The following is an 18,594-nucleotide window of genomic DNA, read 5'->3' as shown; positions in this document are numbered from 1 at the left end:
TTCAAATATATTCATTGAAACCATTATTTTTATACTTTTTGCTTTAATTCAAGCAATGTAACGATATTCATTCAAAAAACTGTTAAAATTCAATTTTCAATAAGATATGGTATTCACGGATTTTGTGTCTTGAAGAAGAAAAACCTGTGATTTTTTCGGTACTTTTTGAATGAATTTTTTTCTGGAGAAATTTTTGACCGAATTCAGCTTAATTTCCTATAAAACACTCATTGAAAGTGATTTCATCTCGATTGAACAATAATTAAAAATTTACCTCGATTTTTAATAACATTTTCAAAATCGACGTTTCACGGCCAAAGAAGCATACTTTGAGTATTTCTTCACTATTTTCAAATATGTTCACTGAAAGCATTAGTTTTATACTTTTTGCTTTAATTCAAGCAAATGTAACGATATTCAATCAAAAAACTGTTAAAATTAAATTTTTCAATAAGAAATCGTTGTCACGGATTTTGTATCTTGAAGAAGAAAAACATGCGATTTTTCGGTACTTTTTTGAATGCATTTTTTTCAGGAGAAATTTTTGACCGAATTCAGCAAAATTCCCTATAAAACACTCATTAAAAGTGATTTCATCTCGATTGAACAATAATTAAAAATGTACCTCGATTTTTAATAACATTTTCAAAATCGACGTTTCACGGCCAAAGAAGCTTACTTTGACTATTTCTTCACTATTTTCAAATATGTTCACTGAAACCATTATTTTTATACTTTTTGCTTTAATTCAAGCAAATGTAACGATATTCAATCAAAAAACTGTTAAAATTAAATTTTTCAATAAGAAATCGTTGTCACGGATTTTGTATCTTGAAGAAGAAAAACATGCGATTTTTTCGGTACTTTTTTGAATGCATTTTTTTCAGGAGAAATTTTTGACCGAATTCAGCTTAATTCCCTATAAAACACTCATTGAAAGTGATTTCATCTCGATTGAACAATAATTAAAAATTTACCTCGATTTTTAATAACATTTTCAAAATCGACGTTTCACGGCCAAAGAAGCTTACTTTGACTATTTCTTCACTATTTTCAAATATGTTCACTGAAACCATTAATTTTATACTTTTTGCTTTAATTCAAGCAAATGTAACGATATTCAATCAAAAAACTGTTAAAATTAAATTTTTCAATAAGAAATCGTTGTCACGGATTTTGTATCTTGAAGAAGAAAAACATGCGATTTTTTCGGTACTTTTTTGAATGCATTTTTTTCAGGAGAAATTTTTGACCGAATTCAGCTTAATTCCCTATAAAACACTCAATAAAAGTGATTTCATATCGATTGAACAATAAATTAAAATGTACCTCGATTTTTAATAACATTTTCAAAATCGACGTTTCACGGCCAAAGAAGCATACTTTGAGTATTTCTTCACTATTTTCAAATATATTCATTGAAACCATTATTTTTATACTTTTTGCTTTAATTCAAGCAATGTAACGATATTCATTCAAAAAACTGTTAAAATTCAATTTTCAATAAGATATGGTATTCACGGATTTTGTGTCTTGAAGAAGAAAAACCTGTGATTTTTTCGGTACTTTTTTGAATGAATTTTTTTCTGGAGAAATTTTTGACCGAATTCAGCTTAATTTCCTATAAAACACTCATTGAAAGTGATTTCATCTCGATTGAACAATAATTAAAAATTTACCTCGATTTTTAATAACATTTTCAAAATCGACGTTTCACGGCCAAAGAAGCATACTTTGAGTATTTCTTCACTATTTTCAAATATGTTCACTGAAAGCATTAGTTTTATACTTTTTGCTTTAATTCAAGCAAATGTAACGATATTCAATCAAAAAACTGTTAAAATTAAATTTTTCAATAAGAAATCGTTGTCACGGATTTTGTATCTTGAAGAAGAAAAACATGCGATTTTTCGGTACTTTTTTGAATGCATTTTTTTCAGGACAAATTTTTGACCGAATTCAGCTTAATTCCCTATAAAACACTCATTAAAAGTGATTTCATCTCGATTGAACAATAAATAAAAATGTACCTCGATTTTTAATAACATTTTCAAAATCGACGTTTCACGGCCAAAGAAGCATATTTTGAGTATTTCTTCACTATTTTCAAATATAACCACTGAAACCATTATTTTTATACTTTTTGCTTTAATTCAAGCAATGTAACGATATTCATTCAAAAAACTGTTAAAATTCAATTTTCAATAAGAAATCGTTGTCACGGATATTGTATCTTGAAGAAAAAAAAACATGCGATTTTTTCGGTACACTTTTGAATGCATTTTTTTTGGAGAAATGTTTGACCGAATTCAGCTTAATTCCCTATAAAACACTCTTTGAAAGTGATTTCATCTTGATTGAACAATAATTAAAAATTTACCTCGATTTTTAATAACATTTTCAAAATCGACGTTTCACGGCCAAAGAAGCATACTTTGAGTATTTCTTCACTATTTTCAAATATGTTCACTGAAAGCATTATTTTTATACTTTTTGCTTTAATTCAAGCAATGTAACGATATTCATTCAAAAAACTGTTAAAATTCAATTTTCAGTAAGAAATCGTATTCACGGATTTTGTGTCTTGAAGAAGAAAAACCTGCGATTTTTTCGGTACTTTTTTGAATGAATTTTTTTCAGGAGAAATTTTTGACCGAATTCAGCTTAATTCCCTATAAAACACTCATTAAAAGTGATTTCATCTCGATTGAACAATAAATAAAAATGTACCTCGATTTTTAATAACATTTTCAAAATCGACGTTTCACGGCCAAAGAAGCATATTTTGAGTATTTCTTCACTATTTTCAAAAATAACCACTGAAACCATTATTTTTATACTTTTTGCTTTAATTCAAGCAAATGTAACGATATTCATTCAAAAAACTGTTAAAATTCAATTTTTCAATAAGAAATCGTTGTCACGGATTTTGTATCTTGAAGAAGAAAAACATGCGATTTTTTTCGGTACACTTTTGAATGCATTTTTTTTGGAGAAATGTTTGACCGAATTCAGCTTAATTCCCTATAAAACACTCTTTGAAAGTGATTTCATCTTGATTGAACAATAATTAAAAATTTACCTCGATTTTTAATAACATTTTCAAAATCGACGTTTCACGGCCAAAGAAGCATACTTTGAGTATTTCTTCACTATTTTCAAATATGTTCACTGAAAGCATTATTTTTATACTTTTTGCTTTAATTCAAGCAATGTAACGATATTCATTCAAAAAACTGTTAAAATTCAATTTTCAGTAAGAAATCGTATTCACGGATTTTGTGTCTTGAAGAAGAAAAACCTGCGATTTTTTCGGTACTTTTTTGAATGAATTTTTTTCAGGAGAAATTTTTGACCGAATTCAGCTTAATTCCCTATAAAACACTCATTAAAAGTGATTTCATCTCGATTGAACAATAAATAAAAATGTACCTCGATTTTTAATAACATTTTCAAAATCGACGTTTCACGGCCAAAGAAGCATACTTTGAGTATTTCTTCACTATTTTCAAATATGTTCACTGAAAGCATTAGTTTTATACTTTTTGCTTTAATTCAAGCAAATGTAACGATATTCAATCAAAAAACTGTTAAAATTAAATTTTTCAATAAGAAATCGTTGTCACGGATTTTGTATCTTGAAGAAGAAAAACATGCGATTTTTCGGTACTTTTTTGAATGCATTTTTTTCAGGACAAATTTTTGACCGAATTCAGCTTAATTCCCTATAAAACACTCATTAAAAGTGATTTCATCTCGATTGAACAATAAATAAAAATGTACCTCGATTTTTAATAACATTTTCAAAATCGACGTTTCACGGCCAAAGAAGCATATTTTGAGTATTTCTTCACTATTTTCAAATATAACCACTGAAACCATTATTTTTATACTTTTTGCTTTAATTCAAGCAATGTAACGATATTCATTCAAAAAACTGTTAAAATTCAATTTTCAATAAGAAATCGTTGTCACGGATATTGTATCTTGAAGAAAAAAAAACATGCGATTTTTTCGGTACACTTTTGAATGCATTTTTTTTGGAGAAATGTTTGACCGAATTCAGCTTAATTCCCTATAAAACACTCTTTGAAAGTGATTTCATCTTGATTGAACAATAATTAAAAATTTACCTCGATTTTTAATAACATTTTCAAAATCGACGTTTCACGGCCAAAGAAGCATACTTTGAGTATTTCTTCACTATTTTCAAATATGTTCACTGAAAGCATTATTTTTATACTTTTTGCTTTAATTCAAGCAATGTAACGATATTCATTCAAAAAACTGTTAAAATTCAATTTTCAGTAAGAAATCGTATTCACGGATTTTGTGTCTTGAAGAAGAAAAACCTGCGATTTTTTCGGTACTTTTTTGAATGAATTTTTTTCAGGAGAAATTTTTGACCGAATTCAGCTTAATTCCCTATAAAACACTCATTAAAAGTGATTTCATCTCGATTGAACAATAAATAAAAATGTACCTCGATTTTTAATAACATTTTCAAAATCGACGTTTCACGGCCAAAGAAGCATATTTTGAGTATTTCTTCACTATTTTCAAAAATAACCACTGAAACCATTATTTTTATACTTTTTCTTTAATTCAAGCAAATGTAACGATATTCATTCAAAAAACTGTTAAAATTCAATTTTTCAATAAGAAATCGTTGTCACGGATTTTGTATCTTGAAGAAGAAAAACATGCGATTTTTTTCGGTACTTTTTTGAATGCATTTTTTTCTGGAGAAATTTTTGACCGAATTCAGCTTAATTCCCTATAAAACACTCATTGAAAGTGATTTCATCTCGATTGAACAATAATTAAAAATTTACCTCGATTTTTAATAACATTTTCAAAATCGACGTTTCACGGCCAAAGAAGCATACTTTGAGTATTTCTACACTATTTTCAAATATGTTCACTGAAAGCATTATTTTTATACTTTTTGCTTTAATTCAAGCAAATGTAACTATATTCAATCAAAAAACTGTTAAAATTAAATTTTTCAATAAGAAATCGTTGTCACGGATTTTGTATCTTGAAGAAGAAAAACATGCGATTTTTTCGGTACTTTTTTGAATGCATTTTTTTCAAGAGAAATTTTTGACCGAATTCAGCTTAATTCCCTATAAAACACTCATTAAAAGTGATTTCATCTCGATTGAACAATAAATAAAAATGTACCTCGATTTTAATAACATTTTCAAAATCGACGATTCACGGCCAAAGAAGCATATTTTGAGTATTTCTTCACTATTTTCAAAAATAACCACTGAAACCATTATTTTTATACTTTTTGCTTTAATTCAAGCAAATGTAACGATATTCAATCAAAAAACTGTTAAAATTAAATTTTTCAATAACAAATCGTTGTCACGGATTTTGTATCTTGAAGAAGAAAAACATGCGATTTTTTCGGTACTTTTTTGAATGCATTTTTTTCAGGAGAAATTTTTGACCGAATTCAGCTTAATTCCCTATAAAACACTCATTAAAAGTGATTTCATCTCGATTGAACAATAAATAAAAATGTAACTCGATTTTTAATAACATTTTCAAAATCGACGTTTCACGGTCAAAGAAGCATATTTTGAGTATTTCTTCACTATTTTCAAATATAACCACTGTAACCATTATTTTTATACTTTTTGCATTAATTCAAGCAATGTAACGATATTCATTCAAAAAACTGTTAAAATCCAATTTTCAATAAGAAATCGTTGTCACGGATATTGTATCTTGAAGAAAAAAACATGCGATTTTTTCTGTACACTTTAGAATGCATTTTTTTGGAGAAATGTTTGACCGAATTCAGCTTAATTCCCTATAAAACACTCTTTGAAAGTGATTTCATCTTGATTGAACAATAATTAAAAATTTACCTCGATTTTTAATAACATTTTCAAAATCGACGTTTCACGGCCAAAGAAGCATACTTTGAGTATTTCTTCACTATTTTCAAATATGTTCACTGAAACCATTATTTTTATACTTTTTGCTTTAATTCAAGCAATGTAACGATATTCATTAAAAAAACTGTTAAAATTCAATTTTCAGTAAGAAATCGTATTCACGGATTTTGTGTCTTGAAGAAGAAAAACCTGCGATTTTTTCGGTACTTTTTTGAATGAATTTTTTTCTGGAGAAATTTTTGACCGAATTCAGCTTAATTCCCTATAAAACACTCATTGAAAGTGATTTCATCTCGATTGAACAATAAATTGTTTTATATATATATATTGTTTTATAAAGATGAAAGTTAATTAAATTAAAATTATTAACTAGCACTCTCGGCAACGGCCATATCACGCTGAATACACCGGTTCTCGTCCGATAACTGAAGTTAAGCAGCGTCGAGCGCAGTCACTACTTGGGAGGGAGACCACTTAGGAACATTGCGTGCCGTTGGCTTTTTCACTTTTTTTTCCTCTTTTAAATTTTAATAGATATGAAAAAAGCAAACATGTTTTCATTTTGTTATTGTTTTAAAATGATGAAGGTTAATTTGTCTCACTTAATTTAAATTCGAATTATTAACTAGCACTCTCGGCAACGACCATATCACGCTGAATACAGCGGTTCTCGTCCGATCACCGAAGTTAAGCAGCGTCGAGCGCAGTCAGTACTTGGGATGGAGACCACTTAAGAACACAGCGTGCCGTTGGCTTTTTCACTTTTTTTTCCTCTTTTAAATTTTAATAGATATGAAAAAAGCAAACATATCTTCTTTTTTGTTATTGTTTTATAAAGATGAAAGTTAATTAAATTCAAATTATTAACTAGCACTCTCGGCAACGGCCATATCAAGCTGAATACACCGGTTCTCGTCCGATCACCGAAGTTAAACAGCGTTTAGCGCAGTCAGTACTTGGGAGGGCGACCACTTAGGAACACTGTGTGCCGTTAGCTTTTTCACTTTTTTTTTTCCTCTTTTAAATTCCAATAGATATGAAAAAAGCAAACATATTTTCATTTTGTTATTGTTTTAAAAAGATGAAGGTTAATTTGTCTCACTTAATTTAAATTCGAATTATTATCTAGCACTCTCGGCAACGGCCATATCACGCTGAGAACACCGGTTCTCGTCCGATCGCCGACGTTAGCAGCGTCGAGCGCAGTCAGTACTTGGGAATACTGCGTGCCGTTGGCTTTTTCACTTTTGTTTCCTCTTTTAAATTCCACCCGATATGAAAAAAGCAAACATATCTTCTTTTTGTTATTGTTTTATAAAGATGAAGGTTAATTTGTCTAACTTAATTTAAATTCCAATTTTTAACTAGCACTCTCGGCAACGGCCATATCACGCTGAGAACACCGGTTCTCGTCCGATCGCCGACGTTAGCAGCGTCGAGCGCAGTCAGTACTTGGGAATACTGCGTGCCGTTGGCTTTTTCACTTTTGTTTCCTCTTTTAAATTCCACACGATATGAAAAAAGCAAACATATCTTCTTTTTGTTATTGTTTTATAAAGATGAAGGTTAATTTGTCTCACTTAATTTAAATTCGAATTTTTAACTAGCACTCTCGGCAACGGCCAAATCACGCTGAGAACACCGGTTCTCGTCCGATCGCCGACGTTAGCAGCGTCGAGCGCAGTCAGTACTTGGGAATACTGCGTGCCGTTGGTTTTTCACTTTTGTTTCCTCTTTTAAATTCTACCCGATTTGAAAAAAGCACACATATCTTCTTTTTGTTATTGTTTTATAAAGATGAAAGTTAATTAAATTCAAATTATTAACTAGCACTCTCGGCAACGGCCATATCACGCTGAATACACCGGTTTTCGTCCGAAAACCGAAGTTAAGCAGCGTCGAGCGCAGTCACTACTTGGGAGGGAGACCACTTAGGTAAACTGCGAGCCGTTGGCTTTTTCACTTTTTTTCCTCTTTTAAATTCCAATAGATTTGAAAAAAGCAAACATATTTTCTTTTTGTTATTGTTTTAAAAAGATGAAGGTTAATTTGTCTCACTTAATTTAAGTTCGAATTATTATCTAGCACTCTCGGCAACGGCCATATCACGCTGAAAACACCGGTTCTCGTCCGATCACCGAAGTTAAGCAGCGTCGAGCGCATACAGTACTTGGGAATACTGCGTGCCGTTGGCTTTTTCACTTTTGTTTCCTCTTTCAAATTCCTCCAGATATGAAAAAAAGCAAACATATCTTCTTTCTGTTATTGTTTTATAAAGATGAAAGTTAATTTAAATCAAATTATTAACTAGCACTATCGGCAACGGCCATAACACGCTGAATACACCGGTTCTCGTCCGATAACTGAAGTTAAGCAGCGTCGAGCGCAGTCACTACTTGGGAGGGAGACCACTTAGGAACACTGTGTGCCGTTAGCTTTTTCTCTTTTTTTTTTCCTCTTTTAAATTCCAATAGATATGAAAAAAGCAAACATATTTTCATTTTGTTATTGTTTTAAAAAGATGAAGGTTAATTTGTCTCACTTAATTTAAATTCGAATTATTATCTAGCACTCTCGGCAACGGCCATATCACGCTGAGAACACCGGTTCTCGTCCGATCGCCGACGTTAGCAGCGTCGAGCGCAGTCAGTACTTGGGAATACTGCGTGCCGTTGGCTTTTTCACTTTTGTTTCCTCTTTTAAATTCCACACGATATGAAAAAAGCAAACATATCTTCTTTTTGTTATTGTTTTATAAAGATGAAGGTTAATTAAATTCAAATTATTAACTAGCACTCTCGGCAACGGCCATATCACGCTGAATACACCGGTTTTCGTCCGAAAACCGAAGTTAAGCAGCGTCGAGCGCAGTCACTACTTGGGAGGGAGACCACTTAGGTACACTGCGTGCCGTTGGCTTTTTCACTTTTTTTCCTCTTTTAAATTCCAATAGATTTGAAAAAAGCAAACATATTTTCTTTTTGTTATTGTTTTAAAAAGATGAAGGTTAATTTGTCTCACTTAATTTAAGTTCGAATTATTATCTAGCACTCTCGGCAACGGCCATATCACGCTGAGAACACCGGTTCTCGTCCGATCGCCGACGTTAGCAGCGTCGAGCGCAGTCAGTACTTGGGAATACTGCGTGCCGTTGGCTTTTTCACTTTTGTTTCCTCTTTTAAATTCCACCCGATATGAAAAAAGCAAACATATCTTCTTTTTGTTATTATTTTATAAAGATGAAAGTTGATTTAGTTCAAATTATTAACTAGCACTCTCGGCAACGGCCATAACACGCTGAATACACCGGTTCTCGTCCGATCACCGAAGTTAAGCAGCGTCGAGCACAGTCAGTACTTGGGAGGGAGACCACTTAGGAACACTGCGTGCGGTTGGGTTTTTCACTTTTTTTCCTCTTTTAAATTTTAATAGATATGAAAAAAGCAAACATGTTTTTTTTTGTTATTGTTTTAAAATTATGAAGGTTAATTTGTCTCACTTAATTTAAATTCGAATTATTAACTAGCACTCTCGGCAACGGCCATATCACGCTGAAAACACCGGTTCTCGTCCGATCACCGAAGTTAAGCAGCGTCGAGCGCATACAGTACTTGGGAATACTGCGTGCCGTTGGCTTTTTCACTTTTGTTTCCTCTTTCAAATTCCACCAGATATGAAAAAAAGCAAACATATCTTCTTTCTGTTATTGTTTTATAAAGATGAAAGTTAATTTAAATCAAATTATTAACTAGCACTATCGGCAACGGCCATAACACGCTGAATACACCGGTTCTCGTCCGATAACTGAAGTTAAGCAGCGTCGAGCGCAGTCACTACTTGGGAGGGAGACCACTTAGGAACACTGCGTGCCGTTGGCTTTTTCACTTTTTTTTCCTCTTTTAAATTTTAATAGATATGAAAAAAGCAAACATATCTTCTTTTTTGTTATTGTTTTATAAAGATGAAAGTTAATTAAATTCAAATTATTAACTAGCACTCTCGGCAACGGCCATATCACGCTGAATACACCGGTTCTCGTCCGATCACCGAAGTTAAGCAGCGTCGAGCGCAGTCAGTACTTGGGAGGGTGACCACTTAGGAACACTGCGTGCCGTTGGGTTTTTCACTTTTTTTCCTCTTTTAAATTTTAATAGATATGAAAAAAGCAAACATGTTTTTTTTGTTATTGTTTTAAAATTATGAAGGTTAATTTGTCTCACTTAATTTAAATTCGAATTATTAACTAGCACTCTCGGCAACGGCCATATCACGCTGAAAACACCGGTTCTCGTCCGATCACCGAAGTTAAGCAGCGTCGAGCGCATACAGTACTTGGGTATACTGCGTGCCGTTGGCTTTTTCACTTTTGTTTCCTCTTTCAAATTCCACCAGATATGAAAAAAAGCAAACATATCTTCTTTCTGTTATTGTTTTATAAATATGAAAGTTAATTTAAATCAAATTATTAACTAGCACTATCGGCAACAGCCATAACACGCTGAATACACCGGTTCTCGTACGATAACCGAAGTTAAGCAGCGTCGTGCGCAGTCAGTATTTGGGAGGGCGACCACTTAGGAACACTGCGTGCCGTTAGCTTTTTCACATTTTTTTTCCTCTTTTAAATTCCAACAGATATGAAAAAAGCAAACATATTTTCTTTTTGTTATTGTTTTAAAAAGATGAAGGTTAATTTGTCTCACTTAATTTAAATTCGAATTATTATCTAGCACTCTCGGCAACGGCCATATCACGCTGAGAACAACGGTTCTCGTCCGATCGCCGACGTTAGCAGCGTCGAGCGCAGTCGGTCCTTGGGAATACTGCGTGCCGTTGGCTTTTTCACTTTTGTTTCCTCTTTTAAATTCCACCCGATATGAAAAAAGCAAACATATCTTCTTTTTGTTATTGTTTTATAAAGATGAAAGTTAATTAAATTAAAATTATTAACCAGCACTCTCGGCAACGGCCATATCACGCTGAATACACCGGTTCTCGTCCGATAACCGATGTTAAGCAGCGTCGAGCGCAGTCACTACTTGGGAGGGAGACCACTTAGGAACACTGCGTGCCGTTGGCTTTTTCACTTTTTTTCCTCTTTTAAATTTTAATAGATATGAAAAAAGCAAACATGTTTTCATTTTGTTATTGTTTTAAAATGATGAAGGTTAATTTGTCTCACTTAATTTAAATTCGAATTATTAACTAGCACTCTCGGCAACGAACATATCACGCTGAATACAGCGGTTCTCGTCCGATCACCGAAGTTAAGCAGCGTCGAGCGCAGTCAGTACTTGGGAGGGAGACCACTTAGGAACACTGCGTGCCGTTGGGTTTTTCACTTTTTTTCCTCTTTTAAATTTTAATAGATATGAAAAAAGCAAACATGTTTTTTTTGTTATTGTTTTAAAATTATGAAGGTTAATTTGTCTCACTTAATTTAAATTCGAATTATTAACTAGCACTCTCGGCAACGGCCATATCACGCTGAAAACACCGGTTCTCGTCCGATCACCGAAGTTAAGCAGCGTCGAGCGCATACAGTACTTGGGTATACTGCGTGCCGTTGGCTTTTTCACTTTTGTTTCCTCTTTCAAATTCCACCAGATATGAAAAAAAGCAAACATATCTTCTTTCTGTTATTGTTTTATAAATATGAAAGTTAATTTAAATCAAATTATTAACTAGCACTATCGGCAACGGCCATAACACGCTGAATACACCGGTTCTCGTACGATAACCGAAGTTAAGCAGCGTCGTGCGCAGTCAGTATTTGGGAGGGCGACCACTTAGGAACACTGCGTGCCGTTAGCTTTTTCACATTTTTTTTCCTCTTTTAAATTCCAACAGATATGAAAAAAGCAAACATATTTTCTTTTTGTTATTGTTTTAAAAAGATGAAGGTTAATTTGTCTCACTTAATTTAAATTCGAATTATTATCTAGCACTCTCGGCAACGGCCATATCACGCTGAGAACAACGGTTCTCGTCCGATCGCCGACGTTAGCAGCGTCGAGCGCAGTCGGTCCTTGGGAATACTGCGTGCCGTTGGCTTTTTCACTTTTGTTTCCTCTTTTAAATTCCACCCGATATGAAAAAAGCAAACATATCTTCTTTTTGTTATTGTTTTATAAAGATGAAAGTTAATTAAATTAAAATTATTAACCAGCACTCTCGGCAACGGCCATATCACGCTGAATACACCGGTTCTCGTCCGATAACCGATGTTAAGCAGCGTCGAGCGCAGTCACTACTTGGGAGGGAGACCACTTAGGAACACTGCGTGCCGTTGGCTTTTTCACTTTTTTTCCTCTTTTAAATTTTAATAGATATGAAAAAAGCAAACATGTTTTCATTTTGTTATTGTTTTAAAATGATGAAGGTTAATTTGTCTCACTTAATTTAAATTCGAATTATTAACTAGCACTCTCGGCAACGACCATATCACGCTGAATACAGCGGTTCTCGTCCGATCACCGAAGTTAAGCAGCGTCGAGCGCAGTCAGTACTTGGGAGGGAGACCACTTAGGAACACTGCGTGCCGTTTGCTTTTTCACTTTTTTTTCCTCTTTTAAATTTTAATAGATATGAAAAAAGCAAACATGTTTTCATTTTGTTATTGTTTTAAAATGATGAAGGTTAATTTGTCTCACTTAATTTAAATTCGAATTATTAACTAGCACTCTCGGCAACGACCATATCACGCTGAATACAGCGGTTCTCGTCCGATCACCGAAGTTAAGCAGCGTCGAGCGCAGTCAGTACTTGGGATGGAGACCACTTAGGAACACTGCGTGCCGTTGGCTTTTTCACTTTTTTTTCCTCTTTTAAATTTTAATAGATATGAAAAAAGCAAACATGTTTTTTTGTTATTGTTTTAAAATGATGAAGGTTAATTTGTCTCACTTAATTTAAATTCGAATTATTAACTAGCACTCTCGGCAACGGCCATATCACGCTGAGAACACCGGTTCTCGTCCGATCGCCGACGTTAGCAGCGTCGAGCGCAGTCAGTACTTGGGAATACTGCGTGCCGTTGGCTTTTTCACTTTTGTTTCCTCTTTTAAATTCCACCCGATATGAAAAAAGCAAACATATTTTCTTTTTGTTAATGTTTTATAAAGATGAAGGTTAATTTGTCTCACTTAATTTAAATTCGAATTATTATCTAGCACTCTCGGCAACGGCCATATCACGCTGAGAACAACGGTTCTCGTCCGATCGCCGACGTTAGCAGCGTCGAGCGCAGTCGGTCCTTGGGAATACTGCGTGCCGTTGGCTTTTTCACTTTTAGTTCCTCTTTTAAATTCCACCCGATATGAAAAAAGCAAACATATCTTCTTTTTGTTATTGTTTTATAAAGATGAAAGTTAATTAAATTAAAATTATTAACCAGCACTCTCGGCAACGGCCATATCACGCTGAATACACCGGTTCTCGTCCGATAACCGATGTTAAGCAGCGTCGAGCGCAGTCACTACTTGGGAGGGAGACCACTTAGGAACACTGCGTGCCGTTGGCTTTTTCACTTTTTTTTCCTCTTTTAAATTTTAATAGATATGAAAAAAGCAAACATGTTTTCATTTTGTTATTGTTTTAAAATGATGAAGGTTAATTTGTCTCACTTAATTTAAATTCGAATTATTAACTAGCACTCTCGGCAACGACCATATCACGCTGAATACAGCGGTTCTCGTCCGATCACCGAAGTTAAGCAGCGTCGAGCGCAGTCAGTACTTGGGAGGGAGACCACTTAGGAACACTGCGTGCCGTTGGCTTTTTCACTTTTTTTTTCCTCTTTTAAATTTTAATAGATATGAAAAAAGCAAACATGTTTTCATTTTGTTATTGTTTTAAAATGATGAAGGTTAATTTGTCTCACTTAATTTAAATTCGAATTATTAACTAGCACTCTCGGCAACGACCATATCACGCTGAATACAGCGGTTCTCGTCCGATCACCGAAGTTAAGCAGCGTCGAGCGCAGTCAGTACTTGGGATGGAGACCACTTAGGAACACTGCGTGCCGTTGGCTTTTTCACTTTTTTTTCCTCTTTTAAATTTTAATAGATATGAAAAAAGCAAACATGTTTTTTTGTTATTGTTTTAAAATGATGAAGGTTAATTTGTCTCACTTAATTTAAATTCGAATTATTAACTAGCACTCTCGGCAACGGCCATATCACGCTGAGAACACCGGTTCTCGTCCGATCGCCGACGTTAGCAGCGTCGAGCGCAGTCAGTACTTGGGAATACTGCGTGCCGTTGGCTTTTTCACTTTTGTTTCCTCTTTTAAATTCCACCCGATATGAAAAAAGCAAACATATTTTCTTTTTGTTAATGTTTTATAAAGATGAAGGTTAATTTGTCTCACTTAATTTAAATTCGAATTATTATCTAGCACTCTCGGCAACGGCCATATCACGCTGAGAACAACGGTTCTCGTCCGATCGCCGACGTTAGCAGCGTCGAGCGCAGTCGGTCCTTGGGAATACTGCGTGCCGTTGGCTTTTTCACTTTTAGTTCCTCTTTTAAATTCCACCCGATATGAAAAAAGCAAACATATCTTCTTTTTGTTATTGTTTTATAAAGATGAAAGTTAATTAAATTAAAATTATTAACCAGCACTCTCGGCAACGGCCATATCACGCTGAATACACCGGTTCTCGTCCGATAACCGATGTTAAGCAGCGTCGAGCGCAGTCACTACTTGGGAGGGAGACCACTTAGGAACACTGCGTGCCGTTGGCTTTTTCACTTTTTTTTCCTCTTTTAAATTTTAATAGATATGAAAAAAGCAAACATGTTTTCATTTTGTTATTGTTTTAAAATGATGAAGGTTAATTTGTCTCACTTAATTTAAATTCGAATTATTAACTAGCACTCTCGGCAACGACCATATCACGCTGAATACAGCGGTTCTCGTCCGATCACCGAAGTTAAGCAGCGTCGAGCGCAGTCAGTACTTGGGAGGGAGACCACTTAGGAGCACTGCGTGCCGTTGGCTTTTTCACTTTTTTTTTCCTCTTTTAAATTTTAATAGATATGAAAAAAGCAAACATGTTTTCATTTTGTTATTGTTTTAAAATGATGAAGGTTAATTTGTCTCACTTAATTTAAATTCGAATTATTAACTAGCACTCTCGGCAACGACCATATCACGCTGAATACAGCGGTTCTCGTCCGATCACCGAAGTTAAGCAGCGTCGAGCGCAGTCAGTACTTGGGATGGAGACCACTTAGGAACACTGCGTGCCGTTGGCTTTTTCACTTTTTTTTCCTCTTTTAAATTTTAATAGATATGAAAAAAGCAAACATGTTTTTTTGTTATTGTTTTAAAATGATGAAGGTTAATTAAATTCAAATTATTAACTAGCACTCTCGGCAACGGCCATATCACGCTGAATACACCGGTTCTCGTCCGATCACCGAAGTTAAGCAGCGTCGAGCGCAGTCAGTACTTGGGAGGGTGACCACTTAGGAACACTGCGTGCCGTTGGGTTTTTCACTTTTTTTCCTCTTTTAAATTTTAATAGATATGAAAAAAGCAAACATGTTTTTTTTGTTATTGTTTTAAAATTATGAAGGTTAATTTGTCTCACTTAATTTAAATTCGAATTATTAACTAGCACTCTCGGCAACGGCCATATCACGCTGAAAACACCGGTTCTCGTCCGATCACCGAAGTTAAGCAGCGTCGAGCGCATACAGTACTTGGGTATACTGCGTGCCGTTGGCTTTTTCACTTTTGTTTCCTCTTTCAAATTCCACCAGATATGAAAAAAAGCAAACATATCTTCTTTCTGTTATTGTTTTATAAAGATGAAAGTTAATTTAAATCAAATTATTAACTAGCACTATCGGCAACGGCCATAACACGCTGAATACACCGGTTCTCGTACGATAACCGAAGTTAAGCAGCGTCGTGCGCAGTCAGTATTTGGGAGGGCGACCACTTAGGAACACTGCGTGCCGTTAGCTTTTTCACATTTTTTTTCCTCTTTTAAATTCCAACAGATATGAAAAAAGCAAACATATTTTCTTTTTGTTATTGTTTTAAAAAGATGAAGGTTAATTTGTCTCACTTAATTTAAATTCGAATTATTATCTAGCACTCTCGGCAACGGCCATATCACGCTGAGAACAACGGTTCTCGTCCGATCGCCGACGTTAGCAGCGTCGAGCGCAGTCGGTCCTTGGGAATACTGCGTGCCGTTGGCTTTTTCACTTTTGTTTCCTCTTTTAAATTCCACCCGATATGAAAAAAGCAAACATATCTTCTTTTTGTTATTGTTTTATAAAGATGAAAGTTAATTAAATTAAAATTATTAACCAGCACTCTCGGCAACGGCCATATCACGCTGAATACACCGGTTCTCGTCCGATAACCGATGTTAAGCAGCGTCGAGCGCAGTCACTACTTGGGAGGGAGACCACTTAGGAACACTGCGTGCCGTTGGCTTTTTCACTTTTTTTTCCTCTTTTAAATTTTAATAGATATGAAAAAAGCAAACATGTTTTCATTTTGTTATTGTTTTAAAATGATGAAGGTTAATTTGTCTCACTTAATTTAAATTCGAATTATTAACTAGCACTCTCGGCAACGACCATATCACGCTGAATACAGCGGTTCTCGTCCGATCACCGAAGTTAAGCAGCGTCGAGCGCAGTCAGTACTTGGGAGGGAGACCGCTTAGGAACACTGCGTGCCGTTTGCTTTTTCACTTTTTTTTCCTCTTTTAAATTTTAATAGATATGAAAAAAGCAAACATGTTTTCATTTTGTTATTGTTTTAAAATGATGAAGGTTAATTTGTCTCACTTAATTTAAATTCGAATTATTAACTAGCACTCTCGGCAACGACCATATCACGCTGAATACAGCGGTTCTCGTCCGATCACCGAAGTTAAGCAGCGTCGAGCGCAGTCAGTACTTGGGATGGAGACCACTTAGGAACACTGCGTGCCGTTGGCTTTTTCACTTTTTTTTCCTCTTTTAAATTTTAATAGATATGAAAAAAGCAAACATGTTTTTTTGTTATTGTTTTAAAATGATGAAGGTTAATTTGTCTCACTTAATTTAAATTCGAATTATTAACTAGCACTCTCGGCAACGGCCATATCACGCTGAGAACACCGGTTCTCGTCCGATCGCCGACGTTAGCAGCGTCGAGCGCAGTCAGTACTTGGGAATACTGCGTGCCGTTGGCTTTTTCACTTTTGTTTCCTCTTTTAAATTCCACCCGACATGAAAAAAGCAAACATATTTTCTTTTTGTTAATGTTTTATAAAGATGAAGGTTAATTTGTCTCACTTAATTTAAATTCGAATTATTATCTAGCACTCTCGGCAACGGCCATATCACGCTGAGAACAACGGTTCTCGTCCGATCGCCGACGTTAGCAGCGTCGAGCGCAGTCGGTCCTTGGGAATACTGCGTGCCGTTGGCTTTTTCACTTTTAGTTCCTCTTTTAAATTCCACCCGATATGAAAAAAGCAAACATATCTTCTTTTTGTTATTGTTTTATAAAGATGAAAGTTAATTAAATTAAAATTATTAACCAGCACTCTCGGCAACGGCCATATCACGCTGAATACACCGGTTCTCCTCCGATAACCGATGTTAAGCAGCGTCGAGCGCAGTCACTACTTGGGAGGGAGACCACTTAGGAACACTGCGTGCCGTTGGCTTTTTCACTTTTTTTTCCTCTTTTAAATTTTAATAGATATGAAAAAAGCAAACATGTTTTCATTTTGTTATTGTTTTAAAATGATGAAGGTTAATTTGTCTCACTTAATTTGAATTCGAATTATTAACTAGCACTCTCGGCAACGACCATATCACGCTGAATACAGCGGTTCTCGTCCGATCACCGAAGTTAAGCAGCGTCGAGCGCAGTCAGTACTTGGGATGGAGACCACTTAGGAACACTGCGTGCCGTTGGCTTTTTCACTTTTTTTTCCTCTTTTAAATTTTAATAGATATGAAAAAAGCAAACATGTTTTTTTTGTTATTGTTTTAAAATTATGAAGGTTAATTTGTCTCACTTAATTTAAATTCGAATTATTAACTAGCACTCTCGGCAACGGCCATATCACGCTGAAAACACCGGTTCTCGTCCGATCACCGAAGTTAAGCAGCGTCGAGCGCATACAGTACTTGGGTATACTGCGTGCCGTTGGCTTTTTCACTTTTGTTTCCTCTTTCAAATTCCACCAGATATGAAAAAAAGCAAACATATCTTCTTTCTGTTATTGTTTTATAAAGATGAAAGTTAATTTAAATCAAATTATTAACTAGCACTATCGGCAACGGCCATAACACGCTGAATACACCGGTTCTCGTACGATAACCGAAGTTAAGCAGCGTCGTGCGCAGTCAGTATTTGGGAGGGCGACCACTTAGGAACACTGCGTGCCGTTAGCTTTTTCACATTTTTTTTCCTCTTTTAAATTCCAACAGATATGAAAAAAGCAAACATATTTTCTTTTTGTTATTGTTTTAAAAAGATGAAGGTTAATTTGTCTCACTTAATTTAAATTCGAATTATTATCTAGCACTCTCGGCAACGGCCATATCACGCTGAGAACAACGGTTCTCGTCCGATCGCCGACGTTAGCAGCGTCGAGCGCAGTCGGTCCTTGGGAATACTGCGTGCCGTTGGCTTTTTCACTTTTGT

At 34.8% G+C, this 18,594-nt stretch overlaps 2 non-coding genes and 34 pseudogenes across 2 annotated transcripts; all 36 read left to right on the top strand.

The window, feature by feature from the left end:
* The first annotated feature begins 6,295 nt into the window (after window positions 1-6,295).
* On the top strand, window positions 6,296-6,414 carry LOC149652519 (5S ribosomal RNA; annotated as a pseudogene).
* Window positions 6,415-6,551: 137 nt separating this feature from the next.
* On the top strand, window positions 6,552-6,670 carry LOC149652518 (5S ribosomal RNA; annotated as a pseudogene).
* A 123-nt stretch (window positions 6,671-6,793) lies between these two features.
* Window positions 6,794-6,912, top strand: LOC149652517 (5S ribosomal RNA; annotated as a pseudogene).
* An 840-nt stretch (window positions 6,913-7,752) lies between these two features.
* Window positions 7,753-7,871, top strand: LOC149652516 (5S ribosomal RNA; annotated as a pseudogene).
* Window positions 7,872-8,007: 136 nt separating this feature from the next.
* LOC149652515 (5S ribosomal RNA) lies at window positions 8,008-8,110 on the top strand (annotated as a pseudogene).
* Window positions 8,111-8,233: 123 nt separating this feature from the next.
* LOC149652514 (5S ribosomal RNA) lies at window positions 8,234-8,352 on the top strand (annotated as a pseudogene).
* Window positions 8,353-8,715: 363 nt separating this feature from the next.
* Window positions 8,716-8,834, top strand: LOC149652513 (5S ribosomal RNA; annotated as a pseudogene).
* Window positions 8,835-9,194: 360 nt separating this feature from the next.
* LOC149652512 (5S ribosomal RNA) lies at window positions 9,195-9,313 on the top strand (annotated as a pseudogene).
* Window positions 9,314-9,448: 135 nt separating this feature from the next.
* On the top strand, window positions 9,449-9,551 carry LOC149652511 (5S ribosomal RNA; annotated as a pseudogene).
* Window positions 9,552-9,674: 123 nt separating this feature from the next.
* On the top strand, window positions 9,675-9,793 carry LOC149652510 (5S ribosomal RNA; annotated as a pseudogene).
* Window positions 9,794-9,916: 123 nt separating this feature from the next.
* LOC149652509 (5S ribosomal RNA) lies at window positions 9,917-10,035 on the top strand. The gene has a single exon (XR_016371435.1). It is a non-coding gene; the product is annotated as a 5S ribosomal RNA (ribosomal RNA).
* A 134-nt stretch (window positions 10,036-10,169) lies between these two features.
* LOC149652508 (5S ribosomal RNA) lies at window positions 10,170-10,272 on the top strand (annotated as a pseudogene).
* Window positions 10,273-10,395: 123 nt separating this feature from the next.
* Window positions 10,396-10,514, top strand: LOC149652507 (5S ribosomal RNA; annotated as a pseudogene).
* Window positions 10,515-10,876: 362 nt separating this feature from the next.
* LOC149652506 (5S ribosomal RNA) lies at window positions 10,877-10,995 on the top strand (annotated as a pseudogene).
* Window positions 10,996-11,131: 136 nt separating this feature from the next.
* Window positions 11,132-11,250, top strand: LOC149652505 (5S ribosomal RNA; annotated as a pseudogene).
* Window positions 11,251-11,384: 134 nt separating this feature from the next.
* LOC149652504 (5S ribosomal RNA) lies at window positions 11,385-11,487 on the top strand (annotated as a pseudogene).
* Window positions 11,488-11,610: 123 nt separating this feature from the next.
* LOC149652503 (5S ribosomal RNA) lies at window positions 11,611-11,729 on the top strand (annotated as a pseudogene).
* A 362-nt stretch (window positions 11,730-12,091) lies between these two features.
* On the top strand, window positions 12,092-12,210 carry LOC149652502 (5S ribosomal RNA; annotated as a pseudogene).
* A 136-nt stretch (window positions 12,211-12,346) lies between these two features.
* LOC149652501 (5S ribosomal RNA) lies at window positions 12,347-12,465 on the top strand (annotated as a pseudogene).
* A 137-nt stretch (window positions 12,466-12,602) lies between these two features.
* Window positions 12,603-12,721, top strand: LOC149652500 (5S ribosomal RNA; annotated as a pseudogene).
* A 597-nt stretch (window positions 12,722-13,318) lies between these two features.
* LOC149652499 (5S ribosomal RNA) lies at window positions 13,319-13,437 on the top strand (annotated as a pseudogene).
* Window positions 13,438-13,574: 137 nt separating this feature from the next.
* LOC149652498 (5S ribosomal RNA) lies at window positions 13,575-13,693 on the top strand (annotated as a pseudogene).
* Window positions 13,694-13,831: 138 nt separating this feature from the next.
* Window positions 13,832-13,950, top strand: LOC149652497 (5S ribosomal RNA; annotated as a pseudogene).
* A 597-nt stretch (window positions 13,951-14,547) lies between these two features.
* LOC149652496 (5S ribosomal RNA) lies at window positions 14,548-14,666 on the top strand (annotated as a pseudogene).
* A 137-nt stretch (window positions 14,667-14,803) lies between these two features.
* Window positions 14,804-14,922, top strand: LOC149652495 (5S ribosomal RNA; annotated as a pseudogene).
* Window positions 14,923-15,060: 138 nt separating this feature from the next.
* On the top strand, window positions 15,061-15,179 carry LOC149652494 (5S ribosomal RNA; annotated as a pseudogene).
* A 119-nt stretch (window positions 15,180-15,298) lies between these two features.
* LOC149652493 (5S ribosomal RNA) lies at window positions 15,299-15,417 on the top strand. Its single transcript, XR_016371432.1, has one exon. It is a non-coding gene; the product is annotated as a 5S ribosomal RNA (ribosomal RNA).
* A 134-nt stretch (window positions 15,418-15,551) lies between these two features.
* LOC149652492 (5S ribosomal RNA) lies at window positions 15,552-15,654 on the top strand (annotated as a pseudogene).
* A 123-nt stretch (window positions 15,655-15,777) lies between these two features.
* On the top strand, window positions 15,778-15,896 carry LOC149652491 (5S ribosomal RNA; annotated as a pseudogene).
* A 362-nt stretch (window positions 15,897-16,258) lies between these two features.
* Window positions 16,259-16,377, top strand: LOC149652490 (5S ribosomal RNA; annotated as a pseudogene).
* A 137-nt stretch (window positions 16,378-16,514) lies between these two features.
* On the top strand, window positions 16,515-16,633 carry LOC149652489 (5S ribosomal RNA; annotated as a pseudogene).
* A 137-nt stretch (window positions 16,634-16,770) lies between these two features.
* LOC149652488 (5S ribosomal RNA) lies at window positions 16,771-16,889 on the top strand (annotated as a pseudogene).
* Window positions 16,890-17,486: 597 nt separating this feature from the next.
* On the top strand, window positions 17,487-17,605 carry LOC149652487 (5S ribosomal RNA; annotated as a pseudogene).
* Window positions 17,606-17,742: 137 nt separating this feature from the next.
* On the top strand, window positions 17,743-17,861 carry LOC149652486 (5S ribosomal RNA; annotated as a pseudogene).
* A 135-nt stretch (window positions 17,862-17,996) lies between these two features.
* LOC149652485 (5S ribosomal RNA) lies at window positions 17,997-18,099 on the top strand (annotated as a pseudogene).
* A 123-nt stretch (window positions 18,100-18,222) lies between these two features.
* LOC149652484 (5S ribosomal RNA) lies at window positions 18,223-18,341 on the top strand (annotated as a pseudogene).
* The last annotated feature ends 253 nt before the right edge of the window (window positions 18,342-18,594 follow it).

Source organism: Phalangium opilio, unplaced genomic scaffold (assembly GCF_054372755.1).
Source record: "Phalangium opilio isolate 3A_F unplaced genomic scaffold, DU_Popi_V2 ptg000082l_1, whole genome shotgun sequence".
Lineage (NCBI taxonomy): Eukaryota > Metazoa > Arthropoda > Arachnida > Opiliones > Phalangiidae > Phalangium > Phalangium opilio.
This window is presented reverse-complemented; position numbering and strand designations above follow the sequence as displayed.